The following is a 26,026-nucleotide window of genomic DNA, read 5'->3' on the forward strand; positions in this document are numbered from 1 at the left end:
GGATCGGGAGGGTCATTAAATAAGAAAAGTTATGGTTAAATGGCACGCAACTGTAACGCTGAGGTACGGTCAAGCGTCGTAAAATTAAATTCGATGTGACGAAAATGGAAACTGATTAATAAATAAATAAAAAACAAAAAGAAATCCGAAGTGGTGTAATTTTCCTTGTGTTAATCTTAATCTAATTGCCTCTATTAATATTTCGTCTGCTTCTTGGATACTTCATTATAAGCATTTTTCGAATTTAAAGGTGTTTCTGAAAACATGATTAGTCATTCAAAAAAATAAACGATTTTTGTTAGCAAAAACGTAGCAAATGTAAATTTAGTAAGCATTACTAAATTTACATATAAATTCTGACGTTTTCTCATAACAGACAGTCAAGTCTCATGTGGCTTTCGTCGTGAATAACATTAAAATGATTAAAATTGTGCGTTTTTGATTCGCTCAAACCAAATACCTTTCAAACTCACTCACCCCTGCAGCCCACATACTGGCACTAACCACAACGAAGAAATTTATGGATTATTAAGCCAACTCATTTTTACGGCGACGCTCGCGAATCCAGAATAGGCCTGTTGTTGAGAAACTATTTATTTGCACAAAATGAAAAAGTTAATGGCGTGGGTCGCAGAGTGGAATAAATTCTTTAAATGATTAGTATTACTGGTATTTAACGACCCATAAAACCAACTTTGACTGGTAAATTTGAGATTTTATTCCCAAACACCTGTGGTTATGGTGGCAAATATAAGGTCTGAATGCTGATGATACCAATTATCCGCCGAGATTAATGATGGGAATCAAAATTTTTGAATTGGTCAAGTTGTAGGTTCGCTCGAAAGCAGTGATGCCATATTTGCAGACATGTCTTTAATTTACAGATTTTTTGTGGTCCCTTACAGGTATGCTGCTTGATCCAGTGTACATATAAGTAAAGGACATTTTAGCCAAAATAGTAATGGACATTTAGCCAAATGAATGAGGTATGGCTAAATCCACAGATGACCTAGCATTTTTTGAGTGATTTTAAACATCCCCATCATCCCTAAACACCCTATGATAATTTACGCATACTTTGTATTTAATATCATACATAAAGAAACGATTAAGAATTAAAAGTTGGCTTCAACCCCTACTTGCAATTAAGGTTTTGACAGTTGTACCGGTAGCTCTCGGTATGCCTCGGGTAGGCCTGTCGTGAAACCAGACCAATGGAAATATTCACTTCCATATATTTTACAACTTGTTATGTTCCAAAATCAGTTTTGGCGTACAGAAGGGTTATTATCCCGACCCCAGCTGCAGATACCCTGTCAAATATTATGCATTTGTACACCTCTAGATGGATGTGATATTCCGTATTTTGGCTTGGAGTACGCACAAAATGTTTAGCTTATGGTGGATCCTGCTGATGCAAATACTTTATTCTCGTCTTTGAAGCATTAGCTGTATTGTACACCGCTCTAGAGATTCAATCGGTCATTTCTCTTGTCAACGTACACGTTCATGTAGCCATCACTACAGCTTTTTTGAGGTTTACGGTCTTATGTTCTTGTTTGTTTTTGTTTCGAGTCGCTATTGTATATCTATCTTCATCGACTGTTGAGGGTTTATTGGTGTTGCTGGTTGTTGGTTTAGAGGCACTGGGCGTAATCGTTTTTGGTACTCAGTTGGAGAAGGTAATAGGTTTGCATCTTTTGTTTTATGGTTTGTCGTTTGTCGAAAGCATTTTGTTAATGTTGATTATAGTAGGCTGATTTTTCTTTTCGGGTTCGGCGCATGGCTTTCCGTAATGTGCTTTCTGGTTGCATAACTTATACGTAGGAATCTGACTAGAGTAGGTGCACAGGTGTGTTATTTTCCTAGAGTAACTGTATTTTCTCGTATGGTTACAAAAGTCAAATAGAAAGATATACGATTGGTTAGCCTTGTATCCATCAAACAAACACCGTTGTGAACGTCAGTGAAAAGGATTCTCTTAGCATCATCCATAACGGGTGCCACTTCTGCGTATTTCGACATGAATCTTTAATGTGGTCAGATTTGGTGCGTGGTGTTTGGTCGTGTGAACGTACTTCAATTTAATCGTAACGATTAAATCTAACTCTGAATTAGCTTGACGAAATTTAATTCTGTTTATTTTTTTTCTGAAAAGGCTTTGAACGGGGTTGAAAATAGGTTATACCTTTACAATTTATAATCGATACATTAAAACACATTTTGCCGTAAAAATAATAATTTAAAAAATGTTAAAGAACTTTGGAGCACCCTAATTCAGGATTGGTTCCGGTGCATAGATGTGGAGTTGACCCTATAATTCCGACGTATCTAACTCTCCTAGAAGAATCTTAGCGACGAAAACAGCTTGAGCTGCTCTTCTTCTCGTTTCAAGCGTGTGTAGCCCTAATAATCTACAGCGGTCTTCGCATGACGGAAAAATAATAGGGTTCTGCCATGGAAGACGGAACGAACGAATTTTATTTGAATTGCTTAAATTCTTGCTATCCAATGCTTTGAGCGGAGACGGAGAGGGTCGATAAATTCACTAAAAAATTTAAATGTGAATCTCATCTGGCGGTTTGCTTGTCAATAATATAGTCGAATTGAATCATTTCCAAAACAATAATCGCATGAAATTGGATTGTGCATGCGATGATGCGACATTACACTTCACTTTTGGATATTAAATGTAAGCGAGTTTAAGGAGAACCAGTCATTAAAAGTATTGTAAAGCTAAGGAATCCTTGATGCGTAGAATATACAACATCCCGCTGGTAATACTGTAGCTAGATCATTGATAAAGGGTGTGAATAAGAGTGAGCCCAAATTACTTCCTTGAGGAACAAGCGAGTTGTTCGAAAATAGGGCAGATAACACACATCCATTTTTTCAGAAACTTCATATTTTCAAAGTATATTTTTATTTAAGGTGCCTTTCCAACCCATTTCTATTTCTAAATTATCTCATTTTCTTAGAAAACTATGCCTCAATTTATTGTATTATGGTGATATATTTCCTCACAAATTTGGGGCTCAGAACGATAGAAAGATTTCTATTTGAAAAGCGGTTCTGATAAACTAACAAAAAATACTTTCCGCCATTTACACATTTACTACTTGACAGCTTTAGTTCGAACAAACAAAATTCTAGTTAAATGAATAATTTAATTAAATATTTGGTTGGTGATTTTATCATTTGAAAAATTATATTTTTTCACATTTCTACAAAAATTTTACACAATATCATCAAATAATGTCAAAACATCAACAAAAGCTATCGTTGAACAATTTCGAAGCTTAATTAGTGTTTACTTACGATTTTATGAACATTTAATTCTATTTGACAATTACAATGTGATGGATATGTATTATCTTTTTTAGGTTGCTGAGATCTATGGTTGTACACGGTGAATCTTCAGAAATCTAGCGGGACCTCAAAATGATCAAATAAGATATATCTATGATCAGATAACGATGGTTTGAACTCATTCGGTTTGGGCCAGTTAGACAAATCATATGTAATACTGTCAGAGCTGAGAGTTATATCTAACACCTTTTCCATGTCAGATGTAATGTATGAAGATGTATGTATTCCATCAATTCGAATTTTTATCTAAGCTATCCCAAATTATGAGATTGGGATCGCTCAACTCTTTCTAGTACCATTAATAACATTAGAAATTACCACCATTAATCAAGTCAGTAGAAATACGTTAGTATAATTGAATATGAAGACAATTTTATAGAATTTCCATATGCGGTATTCTGGCGGATTTCTGTCCCAAATTCAGGCTTGGATCGGTTCAAATATTGGCGGAAACTTGCCGGAATTACGGATTTTTTTACTGGGTAGGTTGGATATTGAATAAAAATTTTGAGCTGTTTCCGAATCCGTCTTGCTTCCCGTACATGGCGGGATGTTCATGTTTTGTGCGGTCGGTTTTCTTTCGTGAGGTCAAAAGATGAAGTCTTTAAATTGAACCGTTGTCAAATGAGATTGCACGCAGTTTTTAAAAATACGAGATATACGCGTATGAAGTTTGAGAACACTTTTGATGAATTATTTGTGGTAGAATGTCAATATTTTGTAACAATTAAGTGGATTTTGTACATCGCTGAGTACGAATCTGAAGTCAGTTTTTCGAAATTCAAAATGGCCGATTCAATATATCGAACCCCCCTCCACTAAAAAATAAATGGTATTTCAGCCTAAATCGAGAAAAAAGATTTTGTGATTTGTAAACACGGATTTGAGTCATGTATATGTATCAATATGTATATGTGTATCAAAATAAAAAAAAAATAAAGATGGCGATTCCAATACGGTGGACTAAAATGCTCAGACCCAACAGTAACTCCCAGCGCGATCATAGTCGTCAGCATTGACGAGCTTCCTTCATTGAACAAGTTTGCGGATATACAAGTGACACTTTCCATGGTTTGAGAAGCAGAAAGCAAATGTTTCGGAGCCAGTCTCCACAAACACACACCCGTTGAAACATTCATTGGAATTCTAGGTATTTCTTCCAGTGCACCGCTGTAGCAAATCATTTGCGGAAAGTACACGGGTTTGATGGCATCTTGAAAGTTTTTTTGGGAGGATGGTCGTGTTTGAATGAATCCACCTCGCCGTTCGCCTCCGTTGACACCTTTTGGACACTTCATATGCTGCGAATCCTTGTCAGTTGAACCTTTATGTAAAAAAGTTGCCCATATAGCAACCTTCATGTTTGATGCAGAGTCGGGGTGCCTTCTGATCGCCAGTCCATAGTAGTTCGTGAAATCCGCTATTAGCTTGTCCGGCAGCTTAACCGCGTCTTTTCCTCCGCGTCCCTTGGTTCTTTTCTTCACCGCCCGCAGTCCGCAGCCCGTCCTCTTTTGCACATGCACCACGCATACTTTTTTCAGCAGAGTGACGTCTGAGTATGGGTCCGAGTCCAAGAAAGTTTTTAAGGTTTTCGAGTTGCCATCACCGATGTAATTGGCATGTTTCACACCCAACAATTCCTCGAAACACGCGAACATTTCTTTAATAGCGTTCAGCTCCATTTTCCCTGTACTGCCATGATGATTCGCATCGTAGCTTTCGTCATGAGAGTCCGTCCATTCGTGGCATTCTGTTGTTCCTTTCTTCGATGTCTAGTTAGCGCAAAGTTGACAGAATGCAGATTTGACAACGAAGTCCAAAACATTGTTGGAGTACTTCCGAATCAGTGATGAGATTCCAAAAAGAGACGAAAACTCTCGTTTCTTCCAAGAACCGTCTCCAGAAACGCTCAAGTGCGTTGCTTCAATATCAGTTTCAGTATTCAGTCTCATTTCCTCGTCCACAGCCTTCTTCTCACTTACCTCAAAAACTGATTTTGAAGCAAGTTTTAAGAATAGTGAGAAAACTGGTAGATGTTGTACATCAATCCTCAAAAAGTCTTCGAGTTTTGTAGCCCGACCAACAGCATACGCATCGCGAACATAAAACGGTGGTTCACTTCATACGCACTGCCGACAGTGAGAATCGAACCCACACGTGTTGCACTGGCACTTCACCGCGAGTTTGAAGGCTAATTCAGCTCCAGATACAAGCACATAGCTGATGCCCTGGTCCAGTGCAATGTCCTCGTAACTCGCGGTTTTCAACTTCTTCGCAGCTGTGCCCACATATTCGGTTTCGGTTGCGGTGGTAAACTGATTCCCCTTGAATGCCTTCTATAAGGGTCGACTAAGACGCCTTTTACTACCGTGAGTGCTCTTTTCCAACAAATTCGACATGTTTATGAGAAACAACACACGCGCACGTGACAGGCTTGCATGGAATGCACTACAAACAGATGCAGTTCAGTCACGGTAGCAGTGGCGCCTTCTACAGATCGACCTGACAAATACGTTCTCGAGACCTGTACATATGTTCAGTGCAACGCGAAGCATTCTGTGAACGTGCATAATGCCATGAAAAGGTTTCTACCTGAGATTCGGCTAGATGGAAGTCTGTTTTCAGAATACTAATAAATTTTTATTGGTTGCGATGTACGACTTGATGGATATTGAGAAAACACAAAAAAAAATTATTCTTACGTTTTAAATCAAAAATATTCTAATCACAAACGTAAACTCATTGTTTGCGAATTATTATTTGTAATGCTTTCGACGAAAGAGCGAGGGTTTAACATTTCTTCACAACACTGCAAGATCACAGGCGTCTTTTTCCCAATTGTTATATCGCTCTTCGCATTCATACAAGTTATGAGATGACCATGAATTTAAATAATAAATTTTATGTCATAGAATTGATGCTAGTGTGAAACGCAAACTCGTTATGCATATATTTCGAGTACCGTTCATATTAGCATACCCTTCAGATGGGATCATTTCGCACTTCCATATATCGAAGCTTGTTGACAACATCTGCATCCAATGTATCTCATCGTTATCTATTTTTGACTCGAAGGAAGCGACAGTTTGCAACGAAATTGCAATAGTCGTCAATTTTTGCTCCCGTGTTTGCAAACTTGTATGACAATCTACGAGGAAAAGTAAAGACAAGCAGATGTGTAGAACCCTCCCTCGCACTATGCAGTCCAATACCAAGTACCTCCAGCATAACGGACAAAATATGAAATCCCCTCCCGAGAGACCCGGTGTGTTTGTGTGCAAATTTGAAAAACATAGCAATTGTCACTCTGTCTAGCTGGCTGAATGCAACAATGGACGACTCTCGTTCGGCTCAGGTCGAAGGTGGAATGTAACAGCTAAACAAACAATAATATTGCACTCGAACTTTCGGTCAAATTGGATGCCAGAATGAAGTGGCAACTGAGCCGAAATTGTAGCAGGAACTGTCCGTTCGGTGATATTTGATTTCGGGTGAATTGAGTCGGTGAATTGCTTGCAGCTGTTGACACTCGAGGTTTGACTAGGTGGTTGTTGGAAGTATAGTACGTACGAAAACAAATCTAACTTCTGAAAAGATTTACACAAGCTGGCTACAGCTTCAAAGTTTAGAACAAAATGACCTCCTTCCTTTGTTGCAACAATAGAAGTTCATATGGAATGAACAGATATTACATTTGAGGCAAACAACATCGTAACGTGTTTTCTTGTCTGGTGACAGAGTATCACAAACTTGAAGCTATAAAATAAAATACTGTGTCTTTTTGTGTGTAAAACTCAGTTTTTTTTCTGAGCTACTCACTCAATATTAAGATTTGCTTTAATGGCTATCACAATTTCAAATATTCTCTACGGGATGGAAGTACCGCTATTTCCTCATTGCCATTAGCACGTACAGCGTATGCTTCATTATGACGCAACACGGAATTCAAATTTGCTCGACTCGACACCGACAGACTAAAGACAAAAACTTTGCCCGTTGCAATCCATTTCCTATACACAAAAATGAACTTTCCTCTACTGATGGCCAACATAATCAAATTGCCATCGCCGATCCAGCCGCAGCGCAGCATCCTGCATGAAGCAAGTTCCAAAAAAAAAAACCTTCCCGCTGGGGACGTGCTGATTTGGAAATTGAACGTCCGAAAATATCGCGCTGTGTGGTCTACTTCCATTCTCTTCCCGTCTTCCGGGCTCCTCTGCATCAAAAACTATGCCAAATAGTACGGTTCAACAAACATAAACAGTTTCGGGCCGAAATCGCTTTTAAATTCAATCGATCGATCATCTAATGGGGAAAAGGTTTCGTACTGTGCCTAGATTTCCATGTTTCTTTCTCCCAGAATGGTCGTTGTTGTTGTTCTAATCGATTCGTATAATTTTTCCATAAATTTATTTCTATAGTAGTGGCAATATTACGGATCTCCACCATCTTTATAAAAATATATTCTTCTCCGTTGGCAGATAATTAAAAATTGCCAAACATTTCCTGGGGTGTCGACGCCGGTGGTAGTTTGCCGAAGTCTGATCCTAAGAAGACACTTCGCCAACTTTTAACCTATCTGCTACTGCGCGGGATGTTCGCAAACTCTGCCCAAAGTGAGCAATTAATTCTCGACTTTTGCAGCTTCTAGCTCGTAAAAAAGATGATTATGGTGATTAACAGCGGAATAAAAACCTTTCCCTCGACATAAACAAACCGCACACCAGTAATTGGCACCGAAAATCTTCAAGTCCATAAAACATTTTATGGATTCAATTTGCATGGGAACGCTATGGGACGAAAGTGTTAATGATTTCCAAATGTCTCAATTGCGTGATGCCAGAGGATGAAACCATAAAGCAAGTTTATGAGCGCTAATTTGCATCTCCATGCAGCCACGAAGTGTCTAGTACTTCCATAACTCAGCTAGCGCGAGGAAGAGGAGTCAAAAAATAATTTCCTATCTTTTTCTCAGCATACGGCGAACTCGAAAGAAAGAGAGAGATAGACCTATCTTCCTAATTGGTCAGATGTTTAGCAATAAGGCACCCCTTTCTCCGTAGATATGTGACTATATTAATACATGTGATAGTATTATTTATAGAGTTTAAGCGGTATATATTTAGAAAACATGCTGTACCCCGGATTACGCAGTGCGGCAATAGTAGGTCATCGAAATATAATCGCATCGAACGAACCATTTAAAATTGAATAAAACCTGATCTAATAGCAAAAATAATCAATAAGTTTGCCGATCCCTTAAGACAATCGGTAATTGTGTTGTAGGCTACCACTACCAGTGAATGTATGATTCACTGAATGAAAATGTATGATTTCCTGGATAGAGCAGAAATAGTATAAAAATAAAGTTTTTGGGGACAAAATATTCCAAAACCAAACTTTCCGTTTCATTAATAAATGAGCATACGCATTTTTAATTCATGGTTGTAGGCTTTTAATAAGGGACATACTATGATTTTCCGATTGGTAGCTCCCAAGTTATTGCATTTGATGTATTTTCCCATAGTGAAACGGGTTACAAGTTAAATCGAAGCGTGCGGGGCTAAAAGTTGTTCAAATGATGTGAACTTCTGTCTTTTAGCTTACCGTCGCGTTTATAGTAAAATCCAATATTGCGCGCGTCTGAAAGGCGCATCAAATATAACCGCAATTGTTCCGCAACCCGTTTTCAGTGAAGCTACTATACTATGAAGCAGTCATTATTGTAAATGTGGGTAGAGGGATTACTCTTTCAATGATTGTTTATTTTCCTCTATGTTATATCTCTACTTAGTGGAGAACAATTTTAATAAAAACCATTTTTCTCCATTAAGAAGAAAATTGTTTAAAACCATCTTTGTGCGTGACGAACACAGTACCTATAACTAAATTAGTTATGGGATTTTCGTTTCAACTTCATCTCATCAGAATCCGACACTAACTTAGTGACATGACTAAGCTAGCACCGGATTAACGCTAGCTCCGAAAAATGAAGACACGATGTGTGTGCCTTATCAAACCCCTAGTCAAGCGTGATATCCCGCATGAAAAGGAGCTAATTTTTAAGCCGAAGAGAACTAATGAAATCGAAACATTTGGTTTGGCTTAACAAGCCAATGCAAGATGCACTATGCTATATTTCTCCTTAGTGGAGAACAATATCGGTAAAAAATATTTTTTTTCCATTCCAAATTATTTAAACCCATCTTTGTACGTGAAGAGCACAAAACCTATAACTGAAGTAGTTATGGAACTAACTTAGTGACAGGACTTCCGTCAATCCGGCGCTGCACACTTAAAAATATTTACATCCCACAAGATGCACATAAAAGGAGCGTCTCAATTCATTTGAATCTACATTCAAGAACATGTAAAAATGCGCGTTCACTATTGTCCATCTCCATTCAACCGAGTTCTACATCAAAAGAGACACAATATTTAATTTCCCATGTCAAAACATGTAAAATTCCATTATTAGGCAAAATACATCACATTGTGGTTGACGTCAAATGTAATTTTCATTTTTTTCTAAGTGTGGATTAGTCCTGCCACTAAGTTAGTGTTGGATTCTGATGAAATGAAGTCGAAACGCAAATTCGATAACTAATTTATATATTTTATTTTATTTCGACAGATTTATTTCACCTTTATCAAAGATTAAAATTTTTGTTTTCTTGTTATGTCAAGATTTGTTGAAAACAAGAAAACAATAACAAAAAAATTTAATCCATAACAAAGGTGGAATAAATCCGTCGAAACGTTGAAAGTAAAAACAATATTGTTGTTTTCGCTGTCTAATTCACGACTGATAAGCCGAAAAATACCCTTTACAAAATAAGTTCGACAGTCAAGCGACATTGTCATAACTAATTTAGTTTATTTTCCTGCCTGCCGTATGCTTTTCAAAGGCTCTAAGGAAAAAGCTTCCTGTGAATTTATATAGGCGGCTGTCACACACCTATTTGAGTTGAGCTTTCACATAATCGCATTTCGAGCGATTGTCATGCATGGCATAAATAATACTATGACCAAATACAAATATGTTAAGGGGGCGTCTGGTGTAGTGGATAAAAAATTGACTTAATTTTTATCCGCTTAATTGTTAGTATGAAACTTCTAGAATAGTCTCTCACAATCTCGGTGGCCAAGCTGAACTTCTTTCGTTTTAAACAGCCACGCATTTCTCGCGAGTATTTGGCATAACACACGAAGATTTCAATCTATCAGTAACAATCTTGGAAAAAAAAACTGACAGCGTCAAAACAGTGCAAACAATGCACTCTAAAACTTCCAAGAGAAAATATGTGGGACACCCTTTAATAATGTTTTTCTCGAAACCGCATTTTTTAAATTGGCGACTACGAGAACTCAGAAATAAATCAACTAATTGACTTGATTTTTTTAGAAGAATGCACGTGCATCCTTTCGATGAACCACAGAAAACTAAAAAAGTCTCTCAATATTATTTTGACGAAAAGTGAGTGAATTTTACATTAAAATATAAGATTTTTCGGTTTGCTACAAAAATACCTCGAAAACTCAGCGTAGCGGTTAGGTAAGTTTTACATAGTATGTGTATGCAGAGTTTGAAATAAATCGGTTAAGTATTATATAACACCGCAAATCGTGTTTTACCAGATACGTTCTACAAAAAAAATTCGTCATCGAGTCGCTTGTCGATATTTTTTGCAAAGAAAAACTACAGAATGTTATTTAATTGATACTTTATAATGTACAAAGGTTTTGATCAATTCGCTTCACCCAAATTTCTAAAAAAATCGCAGAAAGAGTGTTTTTTTGCGTTGAAACCCTAAGTCATCCCCCTAAATTGCAATAACTTCAGTTTTGCGTAAAATTATTAGTGCTTAAATGAAAAGTTTTTCATATTTTCATTTCACATTTCTAGCTATTCTATGCTAACTTAGTTTGTAATAATCAGAACAATGGTCAAAAAGTGCCAAAATAGCAATTTTTAAGCTATTTTGAAGATTAAAAAATTAATCATATTAATATTGCATTGCGGAGATGGTGAAATTGAAGGTACGCGATTTTCGCAAACCTAAACGGCATTTTCACCTTCAAAAAGTACTACGCTTCACAAAAACTCGGTTATATTGGGCAAAATTTAAAGCCAACGATTGTGGCATTGGGCCGAAGCAGATCTTTCTAGTCGACTTTACTAATGATGGCAAGAAGAAATACAATGTTTCCTTTGTTATCGAGACAATGAACACTGTTAATTTTTGTAGTTCACTTATCTCGATTATAGGTATGGGTAGAAAGTAGACTGAGTCCAGCGTGTTTTTAATGACCTTAAATAATTTTGTATCGTCAGCCTAAAATGTACGGCAGTTAGGCGGCAGTAGCAAAGCAACATCGTTAATGAAGCTCGAAACCGGCAGCGGTCCCATGTTACTGCCTTGGGGAACACCTGACAGATTCGATGTGTATGATTCAATTTGTTCGCAGATAGTGAGGTATGACATAACGTATGACCTGAACCATGCAACGATAGGAGTGAAAGGGTGAACATCCAAGTCAGTCTCACACGGTATGTTAAGGGTGAGCACAAAAGTCAGCCTCACATGGTATGGTAGAGGCTAGCACAAAAGTAAGCCTAGCAAGGAATGAAAAAGGTGAGCACACAAGTCATCCTCGCATGGTATGTCAGAAGTGGGGCCTAAGAAAAATGTCCCACATGGGATGCCAGGGGGAGTGACAGAGGTATAATAGAGTGGCACGATCGAGAGTGAACCAGGTGATAGGGTGAGCATCCAAGTCAGCCTCACATGGTATGGTAGAGGCGAGCACAAAAGTAAGCCTAGCAAGGAATGAGTAAGGTGAGCACACAAGTCAGCCTAGCAAGGAACGAAAAAGGTGAGCACAAAAGTCAGCCTCATGTGGAGTGTTAGAGAGTGAATCAAGGTGCGATAGAGAGAGCAGCCAAGTAAGCCTCATACAGGACGTATGAACGCGTGTGCGAGAGTGAATGAGTACATCAAGTACAGCCATCCCCCCAGAAGTAATACCGAGGGGGGAACGATGGCGGAGCCCAATGGAGTTTAGTCGGTATTAATGGCAGCGTCACCATTCGAGCCCGACTCGCCCACAGTACACCCCGTGTGGTAGCTTGGACACCTATCAATAGCACGTGTACTGGGTTAGTACGTAAACAGCCTTCTCCATTGTAAAAAAATGCGACGATAGCCGCTGGCGAGCCTAAGCTCTAATTTTTCAAGAAGATTCCCGAGATCAACTCTATCGAAAGCAGCCTTGAGGTGTAAGTAGATAGCGTCGATTTAAGTACCGGCATCCATGTTTGCAAACAGAGTGATGAGAATAGCACTAGATTTGTTGCAACTGATCGTTTCGGGAAGAATCTATATTGTTCGGTGTCTATGTAATGCTTATAGTAGGCGAAAAGTGAATTTTCGTCTGTCAGAGTTTATAATCAGTGAGGTCGATGACGTCCGTGATGTGAGATCTCGTGATGATGCTCCATTACATCGCACATCAGATCTGCGTAGAGCACTATGTTGAATATGCTGATGCTCAATAAAACATCACATGTTTCTTTGGCTATTTTGACGCTTGATTTTCACCTATCTTGCGTCATACAAATCAGCTTAATAAGTTTTGTCGCAAAAATCATGTTCAAACATTATCTGTCCCAGTTCGCTTCGTTTCACTGGATTGTACGCTGCCTTGAATTCCTCAAACTGATTGTGAGTTCGACAGTTGATATATGAAATCTATTACGTACTTGATCGTTCATTTTGATTGCTTTGTTGTTGGCCGACAAATGGTTCAGCCAACGGGCACAGCCTTCTAAACGGAACGGTAGAGTACGTTATAAGCGGTATTGGGGTAATTTATGCCTCGATAATTATTACACTCAAGTTTGTGGCCCTTCTTGACGATATGGCATACAAGACTATCAACAAGTCCGAAGGATAGCTGACGAAACGGTACCATGTGCAACATGAGACCTCATTATGAGTTGAACCAGAAACAGGACTCCTATTTGGTCGCATGTCGTATTTTCCCTGTGAGAGGAGATAATCGGGGAGCGTCTGTTCTCCGTGTTGGGAGCGGCTCTAAACAGCGTTTGTCTCGGAACGAGTGGATGAAAGAGAAATGTGTTGCCGCGTCAGCAATATCAAAGATGGCAGCCTCATCACGAAGCTAGGCATTGCAAACCTTGTAAGGCGAAGCATCTGTTTTTCATCGCCCAGCACAAGTTTGATGTTCCAGAGGAAGTAAGGAAACAGAAAGTTTGTCAATGGATACATGATTTAGCAAGCGATCTGCTCATGTAGCAAACGGAGTGCGTGACTACCGGTACTGTAAACCGGAAGATCTACCTCAAAGAGTGCCTACAGAAGCGTCTGCTTCCTCAGTTGAAGCAACACGAGGGCCCTACGATCTTCTGGTCGGATTGAGCTTCGTGCCACTATTTAAGTGTTGTCCTGGAATGATACGCCAACGGGGTCACTTTCGTACCCAAGGATATGAACACCCCCCCCCCCACCACCCACCGGAACTAAGATCCACCGAAAAATATTAGGTAATTTTTAAGCAGGCACTATGGAAGCATCTCAAAGAGGTCAAATCTAAGGAAAACTTTAAGAAAAAGTGGGTTTCCATACAGAAGAAGCTGCAGTCAGATGTTATACAGAACCTAATGAGTGGAGTTAAGCGTGGGGTGCGAGCGTACGGTCACGGTATTGAAGATGAATGATATAAAAATGTCAAAAGATAATGGGTTATATTGTATTGTCTGAATATTTGAAAAGAATTAGTACACTGGGTAATTTTCTACTGCGTTTTTCCGTGGTGCAATTTGATGTGGGACACACTTTAAAGGAATGGAAAAACATACACTTTTGCAAATCGTCGCCTTGTACTACCAAGGAGTGAATTTATAAAGGCTCCAAAATGTAGGCTTCAAACTAATAATTAAGACATTCATTCGATACATTCTTTCTCATTTACCTTCCTAAAAAAGCGACTTGCTTAGGTAGGTTCCCCTACTGCAACCACATTATTTCTGCTGGTCGAGCATTACTGATGTGTTGACAATGAATAGCTAATTTTAGCGTCAGTAGATGCGCTAAGTTAAAGAAATTTACACTGGTTTCTCACGACCTAGACAATATAAATCATAAATAAATAATCAGAATTTAATCTTATTTTGATAAACTAGTGAGTTTATTTATCTTATAGATACAAATCTAACTCCATTTGAGCAAACGTTAAATTTAACTCAATAACCCACAAGCTTCAAGAATCCAATCTTCTCGCTGTTGGTGTCGAAAATTCACATAACTTTATGTCGGTCCGACGTCTGGCAGCCGCTCTATATACATGTTTTCCTTTATCTTGCTATACCATCCACTTCCGTCGACAAATTATACCTAATTTCACAGCACCTTAACTCTGGAACCGAATCAAAACATTTGTGCTTATTTATTTAAAACCACTTTTCCAGGAAAGTAGTGATACAATAGACCAATCTGCTACGGGTATTTCACTCCATTCAATAAATAAGTCTACCTAGCCGCCGGCCACTAACAGCATACGGTTGTTAAGCCGTTTTCAAATGTACGACGAACGACCACCTAAGCCTACAGGACCGACGACCTACTGGCATGGCTTGGGCACGCGAACTCCGGCTTCACAAAGTATCATTGCAATAACAATTACCGGGGAATTTGTGTACATAAAACTGAACAATTCACTTCCGTGATAATCGCAGCGCTCAGTGGAAACCGATATAATCAGTATTACATATTCGAATCGAAGTGCTGAGAGGGTTTCTATTTTTCACGTACATCTGTGAAGCATTCTTCAGACTGCCTGTGCACACCTCGCAAATAGTGGGATTATAGCTATCGAACACTTTCCACGACGCGTCCCAACCCCTTGTCGAAGAGGTGGTCCCCAGCAACGTGTGAGAATGGCAAAGCAATGAGAAATTGTTATTGCAGTACACATAATCGACTGACCCGGCTCGACTCGACTCAGCTCGGTACTATGGCCAGCCGCCACGTTTGGTTCTTATTTTCTTGGTTGCGGACCTCTTAAGACAACGGTACACGATGGGATGCAGCCAGCTTTGGTGAAGAGTCGCAGATCACGACTTGCCCGTGCTCAGTGCTGGGCTGGAGTGGAGCCTTTCTTCCAATGCAATGGTTAGCTATGACTAAGTCACCCAAGTTGGTCCTAATCGCTGAATCCATAAGTAAGTACGCGCCTTCTCTAATAGTGCAGTGACCATTCAACCGGCCGAAAGGGTCGCCGCGAGAGATGTTATCACAATTCGTGTATTTTGCTGCCAGCAATAGCTTCAGTGGCGGGAGTGGTGGTGAAACCGGCACTGGAGGAAATCAATAGTTGTGTTATTTTATTTTAGAATGAGGAAAATATACGGCCGAGCATGTTTGCATTACAATGAGAGCTGGCTAGTTATAAGGAAATTCAAGAAATATGATCATGTTTCCATCCAGTACCAAATGAGTCGAAAAATTGTGAAAGCATGTTCGATTCAGAAAACGGATGATGAAATGATTGCTACAATCGTGATGCATTGTCCAGCACGACTTGCTGGCTACTTGGGGAATGAGGCCATCGTGTATAATTCGGTGGCCGCGAGCCAGAAGTCTTGGTTTCCTTCGGCAAAAAAAGTTTTTGTGAATATCGCTTACTTTGCACTAAAAGTACAAGTATCATTTTTACGATATACCTTCATATCTTTATTTTTACGACTTTATATCAAAATAATGAAAATCGTAAAGCAAAATTACTCTATCGAAAGGAAGCCGTAAAATTAATTTGTTACTTTGGGTTTTTTTATCTGACATGAACGCCGCATGTGAATTTTATATGCATTTCAACGACCGCCAGGTCCATTTTCAGCAGTCTCACGCATTATCTGATGCAAACGGTTCATTGCTTTCCTCGTTCTGTCTCTCTGCTGAAGCGGTTCAAAAACAACTATATTACCATACGTGTTCTCCTGACCAGGGTTTAAAGGCGAAATCCATGTGGGCGGTTTGCAGTTGGTGAAAGGAACCGCCGAAAAAAGTGCAGTCGCAATACAATTTCTGACTCGCATAAATTATGAACGGCTTTCGAAACAAATCTCGACTCGACGTGAGATTTATTTTCCCATCCGATCTGCCCTAGGAGATTTGCCCGGGTGATTCCGAAAAGCTACTAAATTAATGTCAAACGGTTAAACATCGGTCGTTACAAATTTGAATGATTGTGTGGTGCACCCATTAACGCCCACGCACCTACGCCAATTATTTCCTACCATCAGAGCGGACCGTCGGCTATCGCGGACAACGATCTCCATCAGTGCACCAGTTGTCGCGCTATAAAGACTACGTTGACCACGATTGTGAGCTGGCGCGAGAAGGGGTGGATCTTAAACGGTTGCGATGTGAGAACTAAAATGTTTAGGGCAATCAAGATATGGATCTCACCATCATTGTTGTGTTGGGTAAGTTCACGTCTAATATCCACTATGGGAGTGCAATGGTTTACTGCTGACTGTGTCCGAAAAACGTAACTGAAAATTTGTGAACGTCAAATGTGCGCAAATATGAAATTTGCTCATTTAATTATTTTCAATGGTTGTTGTTGCAAGTTTTAGTTGTCCATTTTGTGTGACTCGCACTTCTATTTATTAGCGCTACGTTCATTTTAATTGAATACAATTTTACTTACAAGAAGTTTCTTGCGAGCTTGTTTTACGGTAATAAATTCAGCCTTTAGGACATTATAATGCGGTGCCACCTATTCACGAAACGCAAAGGTGGCATCACCTTATACAGGATGTAATAGCTCACAAGCGATCTAGCTATAAGCGACAGATCGACGTTATTGAAATCAATTTTTTCCATGCAAATAGATCTCTCCTACAAAAATCTAACTTGATTCTGTTTTTCTCCTATATTCCATAACAGAAAAAAAACTGCTGTACCAGCCCCCTTCTCGAAAATCAATTAAGGTTGGACAGAGAATGCGCAAAAATTGCAAATGTAAAAAGCAGTTTTTTTCCACGCCTTGTGTCAAAATCAATCAACAGTACTGTATCAACATTCTACATAAGCTGATTGATTTTTATGAAGATCTAACACACGATGTGGAAAAAAAAACTGCTTTTTTCGTTTTCGATTTTTGCGCAGTCTCTGTCCAACCTCGCTCACTTAGTTTGAAGTGAATTCTTAGTTTACGATATTCAAAAAGTTATTCAATTTTTTTTAGTTTTTTGTCTTTTCATATAGAAAGGATATGCAATCACTCTGGAAATAGTCAACATAATCCGAGCTCTGGTAGATTTGGAGTTATAATGCTTTGCGGTTTACATCATAACTGAAAACCTGCCAAATCAATCGTTTTGAAATTTTGCGCAGTTCTTCTACACAAAATAATGAAGCAAATTTTTTATCTTTTCTCGATTTTTGAATTTTTTGGTGAAGTTTGAAGTTAAAAACCTGATTTTCGCTCAAAAAATAGTTAACAGGTTATAGTAAAAATAATAATTATAATTTTGAAAAACGCTGTAACTGAGAATGGTGCTAAGAAGAATAGTGCGAAATTTCAAAGCTCCTGGTTCAGCAAATTTAGAATTATTGTGTACACCGCATTTTTTCGAGGTGCCTCCTGAGCAGAGCTTTACAGTTTCAGTTTAGTTGTATCAAAATACGTGAAATTGATAGCCGAGCAAACTGAACCATCATTCATTATACTAAACTTTCAGTTGAATGCATTAGTGACTGATATTGACGGCCAGCGAGAAAATATTTCAAACGCAAGCTATCACGTTATTCGTTGATTGTGTGATAACGTGAAAGACTTTTATTGAAGCTGATCAAATATACCGTTCGACATTGACCCAACATTACACAGTGGGAAAAATGAACACAAAACATAACTTTTTTTTAAAGGCTGGAAGACGTTTATCAGGAAAGTTGCTTTTTATGTAAAATGGCCTTAACAATTTATTGCTGGTATATGGAACGACCGCACGATACGCTATCATGCCCGTTTTGACCCGATTCCCTTTCATTTCAGTTTATGTTCAATACTGAGTATATAACTTCGAATAGAGTTGAATACGGCTGTTCAAAATTAGTATTTCTTATGTAAAAAACCCCAGATAATCGATTGAAGATAATTAGATTAATCTTTCGAAACGTAAACACCCGTTTTATCCAAATTCGTCGCACAACAAAAGTTTGAATGTAATCCTGGTGTTCTATTTCGCCAAAAAATTATACGCGATTGATCAAAAGTGGTAATTAATATGTATAAAAGTCCAGGTTATCGTTTGAATATATAGTTAGACTGACCGCCCGAAACGTATGTACTCATTTTACCCCGATTCCTCCCATAATTCAAGATGGTTTGTTATTTTCGTTCACGTCCTTTATCACTTATTTTTATAAAGTGAATTATCAGCAGTGCCGTCTTTGAAAATGATCCACCTCGGTTATGCAATTATTTTTTCCGATCTTATTTTAATGCAAATAATGAAGCACTCTTCATTTCGTTATATTCTGAATTGCACATATTTTGTCGTATGTAATTTTAAATGTTCTTCGATTTGATGGCATTGGAAGGGAACACGTATCCGCCAGTTGATGCCAATCGAGCTGACATTTCTTTAGACTTTGTTTGCTTAGAGTTTATATGACCAACTAGGAAACTAACCCACTGGGTATTTAATGCGCCTGGGAAATACGCATGGTCTTGTCTGAGTGAATGATGAATTATGTATGAGGGTTCAGAATTAACAATTCGCAAGTAGAATTCAAAACCAGTAATCAATTTTCGGCAGTCATAATGGCCAAATCTATACACGATAAGGAATGCTTTCATTTCCTTCCCAGATAACTGTAAGGACGTGACAGACGTCGTTAATGGCATTTCAAAATATAGAACTCTTGAAACGTGCACATTGAGAATGGCTAGCTACTCTCAGGCCCCAATCGTTGCTTCTCTGTGCAATTTCGCTTGTTCTGATCGACCACAGAGTAGCAACCACGAATTGTACGGTCATAATGCTCATGCCTATGCTCAAGCTTAATTCCTCCCATAACTCAAGTGTAAAGTTTGACCTGGCTCTAAATTTCAGAAAGAGGCTGAATGCGGCGTATCAAAAGATTTATTCCTAAGGAAAAAAATTGTGAGTAATCGATTGAAGATAGTTACAATGACCGCACAAATCGTTTGTATCCGTTTTACCCCAATTCTTCACATAATGTTAGTGTGGAGATATAGTTTGCTTATTTCGACTAATAGTTACATTTTATTTTTTTAAAAGAGATTCAATTCGCTAGAGATTCCTGGGTAGGGAAAGTTATGAAAACTTAGAGCCAGAGTACTCTAGTGAGATCAAGGATGTGAAATATACAGATCGGAAAACTAGAAGTGTCATTAGAAACAGGCTTAAAATCTTACAGGCGAGTCTTTTGTCTTCTGATGTCAGGAGTCGAACTTTGCCAGCATAACTACGAATCACTCAAGTCTACCAACATATTTCTTGGTAAAGACAGACTTGTCCCTCTTTACCGTCAGAATCGACAAAAGAGAAGCCACGTAAGATCACCACTGAAAACCTGTTGACGATTACCATTAATAACATGATGCTGTTCATATTTGTTTGCCTTTGGAATGCCGGGATGGATTTTCATAAGACTGTCATAGCACTTTTACAATATTTTTTGTAGGATTTGCCATTTTTAGACTATAGCCATTTGAAAAAAAAAATGGTAAAAAAAGTTTGGCCTTTTCAAAAGACAGTTTAGATCATTTTTGGAAAAACAAAATATGAAAAGTGGTTTTTTGTGACAAAGTCTTCATGTACAGAAAGTTTCATTAGAATCTGAGAGGGTGCTGCTAACTCTGAATACGATTTGGCGCGAAATTCGTCAATTGTATGTTATAAATATAAGTCAAAGTGTAGTAATTAAGTATAAGTAATTAATAAATTGCTTAAAATGAGAAGGTAATGAATTATATTGTATATTTGAGAAATCTAGAATTATATGTAATCACAGACATAATGAATATAGTACATTTAACAAGTATTTTGAATATAAGATCACAATTGATATTTAAAATGTTTTGTATAGTTTCTGTCTATTGTTACCAATTCCTTTCCGATGAATGAAGTTGGCTGAAACCGGTATATCGTTCTGCCCAAACACTCACAGACGATCGTGCATGTACTGAGTGTCACCGACTTCCGGATAGCAGCCAGCTCATTCTCCAACTTCTGTTCCTTTAGTGCTTCCAGTAGCTTGTTTAGAACGACTTCAGTCGTCCAGATTGTGGTCCAGTAGAACGGCGACGTCGATTAGCGTGATTTGGTGTCGACCTATGTCATAGACCAATATAATTGGGTGGTTGTGGTGTAGGAATTGGTCCGATAGAACAGTACGATCCCAGTATAGCTTGAAACGGGCATTTTCCAGAACGGAATTAGGCAGGTAACGGTATTTCGGCACAATTTCCTCCAAAAGACCACGTTGCAGCATGGATTGCTGCTGCAAAACCTTAGCAACGTTGTTATGACGCTCGGTGTAGGCTGCGTTGGCTAGAACGCGCCAGCCTGCCATAATGTGGTCGGTCAATGGCCTCGTGACGTTTGACACATCCGGCATATATCCTCGACGTCTTGGTGCCAAACATACCTTCTGCAATTCCTCGTCGGCATTACCCTGTGCTGGTTGGTTATCATGTCGGCCTCAATCACTAAAGAGAGTTTACCTCGCTTGCAGTCTTGTCAACGTACGGCTGCTACAACTGGTGGGATTTCTGCTTCTACTCTGCAATCTTCTCCACAGTGGGCAGACTATAGTTAAGGTTGTAATTCGCTTGCGCTAGGTGACGTGCGTTATAGTTGCGATCCGTCGGTTAGTACTTTCCACAAAGTATTGTCGCAGTCGTCGTACCTACGCTACGCAGAGTAACTGGATGTCAACCATTCCTTGCACCGCACCGGCCGAGGATGGCGCATTCCTGCAGGTCCAAACGCTTTCCTCAATTTTTCTATACGCTAAACTCCATACCGATGTCACCACTAACATTTTCCACTAGTTTGATGAATACACCCAATCTTTCTGTCGAGTCAGATCCACGTAGAACGTATAAGCCACTTCTTCCGGAGAACTTTCTCCATACCTTATCTGATAGCCATGCCTATTTCGATTGAATGTACTACTGAGGGGGTTAATCGCTAAACAAAACCAAAGCAACCAGTCTTTCCCATTTCTGAGCGGCAGTGTTGTCGTCCACCATCGCTTACCTCACAACTACAAGATCAACTTTATCCATCTCCAATACTTTGATGAGGAACGAGTGCGCTATGGAGTCGTATGCCTTCTTGTAATCGAGGAAGACCATACTAAGGTTCCGTTGGTTATCTACTGCTTGTCCAACAATGACCTCATCGAGGGCTTGATCTTTGCATGTTTATTTTACTTGCGTTCATTGTGATCTTCTGTCAAAATGCTATTCTGCTCACAATGTGCCCATGCGTATCTAGTGATGATGGTGCTCTGGATCTTGTGCAGCCTTCATAGACAGGTGATCCGTCTGTACCTTGATGAGTAGGACGTGTTCCTGTCCTTGGGAAGGAAAATTTTAGTACCACGGGTGATGAATCCGACAATAAGCGTGGTTTGCATAACGCTCTGTTGAAATATACAGCTATACTATGATGTACAACGGTCAGTTGCTTGTTTTGGACATCGTCTGATTCAGGTGACGCCGAATTCCTAAGGTGCCGAGTCGCCTCGTGTACATCATTGGTATCGTCAATTTCTTCGCCTGTCCATTCTTCCAGGCCTTCCAATAGCGGCCCGTTTGTTAGAGGTCCGACTGTTGGGATGGGTTGCTTCAAGGTGTAAGTTGGTATTTTAAATATCTAACGGTTGCCATTGCAGCACAGAATATTATTAGCTGCAGATCTTTCAGGTTCTGCACAAATTCGAGGTGCATTGGAAGAACGTTACCTGAAGTGCGCAGGTTAACTTAAAAGAATACTGCAGATTTGGAATCCTGGGGCGCGCAACGCAAAATCATCCATAGCTCTTTTCAAAGTATACTCAGCTATTTGTTTTATTCAGAAAAGTTGCGTGTTTTGTAATGGTAAAAATACGTTCGAATATTATTAACGCGAAAAATCAGAAATAAAAAAGTTATAAGTAAAAATAAAAGTTTAAGGAGTAGAAAACGTCTCATAACTCGATCACTGTGAGTGACAGCGACAACATAGCTTTCGCAAAATTTAAAAAAAGACTTTCCTCTATAACTTCATTGAAAACGGCCGAAGTGCTATATCTTTCGGTTCTAAAAAAAATAGTTAGGCACAAGTTTTGACTCCAAAGTACCTGAAAACCTTGTTTTCAAACACTGTGCTACGGTAGGTTATGCATATTGTCGGACGAAAACCCGCTATAAATGAATTTCTAAAGTATTCGGACAGATAGATTTGACCCATTGCTCCTGCTTATCGTACGTGACAAGAACTGCTCATATTTTCAGTCAACATTTCACAAACAACAAAATAACAGACCTACGAACAGTTACGAACAAGTGGTATCCCCATGATCTTGGCGATTCTCACTACACTTAACATGATGGGATACTTTACCTCGTACCATATGTCATAACTCAGGGATAACTCTCGCACGTTGGTATGTTAATGCAAAACACAACAAAAGGTGCAGAGAATAGCACAAGATTCATTCCTACGAGCCTTCTGCGAATGAGGCACGCCGACCGGTGCGGTGGGGCAGGTAATCAGGTAGTCGTTAGGTTAATGGGAGCTTATTTTGAGTTTCGCACACTTATCTGCCATTGCCTGTCGCTGAGTGTCGGAGTGTCGCGTCGTCGCCCTTTAAACGGGATTACGTGTTTAATTCGCTATTCATCGCGACTGGCAAAAGACGTACCAAACTAGGAGGAAAGCGAAGAATGCTGAACAGTATGTACGAATGATGTTTGTGTATCCTCGGCATAGGTCTGTAGGAACGGATGGATGATGATAATGTACTCAACACTCACCTGAAACGAGAAGATAAAAAAGAACAACGTGAGTGATAAATGTCTGCCATTGTTGTTGATGGATGGAAAATTAGCGGTTGTAAGTACTGTTCTCACTACTGATGATGACAATCATGTCAGTCGGAATGGCTGGACTGGTTCCAGCATGAAATCGATAATAATGTTCCATACGTGCACCATGTAAAATCTGATGAAATTTTGACCCCATCTATAATCGTGCGCACTGCTTTTTCCCAACTTGAACTGCTTTGCACTCGCTTTGGATCAGAATATATTTGACACCGGATATGATTTTCTAGAGATTTTTTGTTAATTATTGGCACTAGTATTCTATACCATAGGATTCCAAGATTGAAACCAAGTAATGGAAAACATAATCACAACTCATCGCTATTGTAATAATAATTAGTTTAAGATGTTTTGTTCTGATTACCAAGAATAAATATTGATTATTTTGAAAGCGAAAAGTTTTGTCTTGCCTGCGGACTTATATTCCTTCAGCACTTAAATATCGAACGTTCTCTTTGCGTAGGCCCGTATTCCGTAGGCGCGCCGTGGGTTGATCCTGTTTCTTTCGTGTTCTTACTTCCCGTCTTTGGGCGTCAGTGTGTACGTAATCAACCTGTCATCATTAATTAAGGGACTTATAATTTAGGAAAACTCCACACCGAATAAAATGCACAAGCGGTGAGAAGTTTCTTTGTTCCTCAACTGGTCCACTTTAAAATTACAAACCCTTTTGGCGTCCCATAAATCGATCGTGCTCCTGGGTGGCAAGAAACATGCCGATATAACCAGTGAAGTTTTCGATGAGTCAGCGAACTAAAGTTTACGTATCGCAGACATGATGGTATAAATTGATTTACCAGAAAAGAGTCCAAATTCCTATCGGCGAAGAAATCAATATAGATTCGTTGTTGATTGTCGTAATAATGATATCCAATTCGGAAATGATTTATATCACTGCTGCAACCCATCTGTTGAATCATCGGCTACAGCAAATATGCTCCGAATTTTTCCTGAGTATATCTTTATCCGACAATAAATTTGGAAACATATCGGAAACGATCTAGCATCAATTTGTATCTTTTACATGATCGCTCAATCTCTAGCAAACTGCCATTTCTATAGACGAAACGATTGGGCGCACTAGAAACCCTTTACGTACAAAACGAAGCCGTGTCGAGTAGAGGCAGAGTGGTGGAGAAAACGATTTCCATTAAATTGATTATGATTGTCGAATGATTTTCGGCCGCCTGAGGCGCAACATAAAACAAAACCGACGTGACTAACTTTGGTGAGTGAGGCCGCGAAGAAGAACATTCATTCCACAACCGAACGTAACCGTCCCTCAGATGGGCCATCCCATCTCGTGTGGCTGGCAAATTGAGCATCGAAATGGGACGTTTGCTCTTTGGGCAGATTGATCGCCCAAATTATAGAGTCTCGTCGCGTATAAAACATTCAAATCTGCACACACCGACGAACATCGCCGGCAAGGAGGAAAAATGTCTACACCATAGATTTGCTGCAGGAATTTATACACTGTTGCTGATGTTGGATGGAATTCGGTAACAATTTGCTTTCTTCTCTGTAGGAAATGGACTTTCGCTGATTGATTCTGTGCTACCGCGTGGAATTACACGTTAGCTGGAATTAGGTTCAGTCTTTTGAATGTCACGAGAAGCACCGTCAAATCACTCGTCTTTGTGTCCATCCACGAGTCTTTACAGTGTTGCGAAAATAAAATAGTTTTGCTTAGTGATTTTATCGTTACTTGTATGTCTTTTTGCCAAGTACATACTTGATTAAACGCACTAAAAACACGCCGATTCATAACGCTTAACGCATGTAGCGCCATCTGAATCTACTACAGTTAACTCTCTCCATGTCGATATTCTCTATGTCGATATTTTTCTCTATCTCGATTATTTCGTAGGTCCCTTCAGATCGCACGTATAAATACTCCTCTATGTCGATATTTTCTCTATCTCGATATCTCCCTATCTCGATGTACCTAGCTTTATATTTGCCTGCATTATTCTCTCTCTATGTCGATGTGTTTTTTTCTCTCTCAGGACATCACAAAACATATACATAATGAAATGAAAATTGGCGATCAGGGCGCTAAGTCCTATATCAATATTCTGCATGTAGGGACAGTAAAGACATGATTTGGGATGAAGTGGATATTCAATGTTTTCCTACGAGACTTTGTAAAACGAATTCATCTTAATCTGCAACTATCGAGGTTTTCTAGAAATTATGCATTATGGAAACAAAGTAAGTAGTAATATGGCTGATTTCGTGACGTGTTAATATGCAATGTAAGCAGTACAGTTAATCCTTAAAAGGAAATGCATTAAACACAGTCGAAATTTATGAAATGCAACCCTTTTATATTTTTTACTGCTACCTAATGACCTCGACAATATGGAAAAAAAGGATTACAGTATGTTGGACCCTGTTGTGTTTGATCATTCAAAAGACAGGTACGACGTGCGGCTAATATTTAAGTTCCGGAAGGAAGGTTGTAGACCAGCAAAGAGACCACGGAATTTACGGGTCGGAT

General features: G+C 39.1%; 1 protein-coding gene across 3 annotated transcripts in view; it reads right to left on the reverse strand.

Moving 5' to 3' along the window:
- The window catches only part of LOC131683563 (protein slit), a 566,205-nt gene that overhangs the window by 50,298 nt on the left and 489,881 nt on the right, over nt 1-26,026 (reverse strand). The window lies entirely within an intron of this gene.

This window comes from Topomyia yanbarensis, chromosome 2, assembly GCF_030247195.1.
Source record: "Topomyia yanbarensis strain Yona2022 chromosome 2, ASM3024719v1, whole genome shotgun sequence".
Lineage (NCBI taxonomy): Eukaryota > Metazoa > Arthropoda > Insecta > Diptera > Culicidae > Topomyia > Topomyia yanbarensis.